The 3,428-nt window shown below is 40.9% G+C and overlaps 1 protein-coding gene across 2 annotated transcripts in view; it reads right to left on the bottom strand.

Annotated features, from left to right (window-relative positions):
• Positions 1–3,428, bottom strand: part of sema6a (sema domain, transmembrane domain (TM), and cytoplasmic domain, (semaphorin) 6A) — a 63,408-nt gene that overhangs the window by 58,165 nt on the left and 1,815 nt on the right. The gene's annotated exons all lie outside the window — the stretch shown is intronic.

The raw sequence follows: 3,428 nt of genomic DNA, 5'->3' as shown, positions 1-3,428 counted from the left end.
ATCGCTGGAAAATATCTCTGTGAGCGTGTGTGGTTCTGTGTGTGTCGTGCATAAATATGGGTGTGTATGGCTGTACCATAGCAAACCATGTCATGTCACTCCTCTCCACTTTGAAACCACTTTCCATGTAGAAGTCAGGACAAACATATCCAAACTCTAATCCTACATTCTCTCTCTCTCTCTTTTTTGCTCATTGTTGATACCATGTGTGAATGTGAGATCCTGAACTCACACCTCACACCTGAGACACTATGAGACATAATTAGAAGTGTAGGTTAGAGACGTTTTCTTTCATACAAGATCAGAACAAGAGACAGGAAAATTAAATCATTTACACATAATACACCAATACATATCACCAAAATATGGAATATAATAGTTAAAGGCCAATACATTCCACAAAACTGGCAGAGAAGCAATGGATGTGAACAAAATGGCCATGGGTGACTCCCATGCTCCCATGATACTTGATCCATAAAACAGAAGAATCGCCCCCTCTGGGGGAGGTACTCAAGCTGGTATAGAAGAGGGTGTAGAGAATATCAACAGCTCTCACTTATTCAAACTGCTTTGATGTTTAATATTTAGGTCACAAATATGAATTGGTTACATTTAAATTTTTTATGATGTGGTGACACTTCTGTACATACACAAAGTTTTTGACGGGACAAGAGTTAAGTAGTCAGATGATTAGATGTAAACAAGCCAACAGTAACAGTAACTTTATTTAGAGGTATACATTAAAACCCAAAATGTCAGTAAAAAACGCCCAAGAAAACTGTGTCAGAATGATAAATCTTCCATTGCACTGTGATGAATTCCCTCTGAATGCTGCACATAGTGTACCCTGACCATGAAATATGGACCGCTGGGATAGGAATCCTCCTGCGTCCATCTTTCACTGCATCAAGAACAGTTTATTGCTTTTACTGAACGTGACTCTGCTGCTAAACACCTAAAACACACATGACAGCAGACACACATAAACCACTGAGCTTGTGCATGAAGAAGTTTTCATGTTCATTACTTGTACTTAAAATACATCATGTCTCAGTTTATCATGAGTAATGTACAGCTGATTGCTGCCTTAAAAATGTATGAAACAGTAGATGCACATGACCCAACTTGGTACAAGGTGGAATCTCATGGTAGTAAGCAACATCACAAACAAACACCTATTGTGATTCGTAACTTACAACATGTGTGAAACTGCATCTGTATGCATGGAGTTATTTAAAGAGGGTCTTGTTAGCAGAAAATGTGCAATGCTTTTTAAGAGCCGATATTTGAGGAAAAGTTGGATAAATCAGCAATATACTGACTGTATTGTTAAAACTGAACAAACAAGAGGTCTTTGGGGAGCCTGCATAAGAAAAGACAGCAGTCTTTGATCTTATCAGGCAGCATTCAGCATATATGTGTCTCATATTGGAAAAAAATATATATAACCTCATCCACAGATGACACTTTTTTCAATATCTGTCTACGTATAATGGCCCAAACAGAACTGCAGAAAGAGCATCTGATTCCAGCAAATCAATACATTTCATTCAAGTCTCCAACCCGAGGATGAATTATCAATCACCGCATCTGTTGCTGAGTTACTCCATTGCCAGAGACTTGCCTCTTTCTCTCTGTGGATTAAGCCACTTTTGTCTATTTACAATTTCATCAGTTGCTATGTTTGTATGCATCTCATAGCTTCAAAATCTTGTGATTTTATTGCCAGCATCAAAACAGGAGCCAAAGGGATTTAATACACTGAGCAGCCATTCAAAAAACAGCCTGAAACAGTGTTGAGCTTTGGACTGCAGTCACAGTGGCCATCTGCAAGCTGCTGCACACCAAGAACTGAGGCTCACTGGTCTAGAGGCATGATGGCAAAGCTGTGTGATGCTGGCCCCAGAATAAACAAGTCATTTGACTGGACAACCATCATAAAAGCTACTATTGATGTTGCCTAGTTTTTTTTTCTGCAGCATTGTTCGTTGTTTCGTGGCTCGAGTCTTGCTGGGTTGACTGTTGGCTCGCTTTCACATTGATTTCTGAAGTGGTGATTGTCTCCGCTGTTCGCTTTAAACTGTTTGTCATTCAACTTTTACATGTCTTTATCGATATCCTGCTAGAGCCGATGGATTTTAGTGCACAGGCCGTCATTTGTGTGTCCATGTAATCGACTCCAACATTCTTCTCTGTGTCAGGATCAATGGCGGTCATCCGGCTCGGTCTAATCTGAGGCAGCCATTCCAGTTATTCAGGGGTCACATACCTCGACCATGTGTCAGGATTCCCGTCTGCTTTAAGAAAGTATGCAAGTGTGGGACCGATGAACCAGGTGACCTCGCACATGCACATATGCAGACACGATCACAGGCTGTAGTACCCACACCAATAGGCACATGCACCAACACATGTTTGCCATCCCAAAAGCATATGCACACACAAGAAATCACTTTTAAATCCATGCGACAACTGGTCACACACACACACTCTCATGTACACACCCCTTCAATAAACCTTCTGTGTCTCATTTTCCTGCCCTACCCCTCAGGTCCCTGCCTGCCACCCCATGTGGAGCAGGTGGGCAACAGGCAGACCAAAGTCTCTGGCGGCTTACCACACACACATAAACACACACACACATGCAGGCTCTCTCTTGCTCTGTTTCCTTTCCCACTCTCCACACCTCCTCTTAATGACCACAGATATGTTAAAAAGCTCTGCCACTTAAAGCAGCAGCCTCTCTCAGCCACTTAATTTGACATGCTTGGGAGGAAAACAAAGAAAGACCCCTATTGTGGCTTTTAACAGTATCCAATCAAGCCTGCCTCTCAATTAGCCATGGATGGAACAGAACAAACGGTTAAGGATCCATTTTATTAAGACCTTTTCAATGTTGCCTTAGCGTTATAATTCACATTCAAGACTGCACTGAAGGTAAACTTGCCTGTTGATGCCTTGGACATAGACCTGACTGTTTTTACAGAGGTGAAGCAACTTAAACATTTCTAAAATACTGATGACAACAGAGGAAGCAAAATCAATACTGGTTTTCTCCATGGCTCCAGATGCTATAATTGAGCTATATTATCTCTCAAAGTTGAGTCACATAAAAATAAAGACACGCAAGTAAAACACATTGACTGATAGACAGAAAGCAATAAAAGCAGGTGACAGACGAAAAACAACCAGGCAGAGAAACAAAGAGTTTTAAAAATCGATTTGTGAGGGCAAATAGGCTGCCAACAAATAAGGAGTCAAAACCCCCGAATAAGTCCTGTATTACTATGTATCGACAACAGAGAAGGTACATCAAGGATGTCTAGATGGTGCATTTACCCTAAATGTGGATAATATCAAGTAGTCTTTTCTAAAAAAAAATTGGAAACTCTTTGTGTGTGGGGGTGAATTTGTATGTCAGTCTGGAT

This window comes from Morone saxatilis, unplaced genomic scaffold (assembly GCF_004916995.1).
Source record: "Morone saxatilis isolate NCDOM2014 unplaced genomic scaffold, NCSU_SB_2.0 Contig16, whole genome shotgun sequence".
NCBI lineage: Eukaryota > Metazoa > Chordata > Actinopteri > Moronidae > Morone > Morone saxatilis.
Note: the sequence above shows the minus strand (reverse complement) of the source record. Positions and strands in the feature narration are given on the sequence as shown.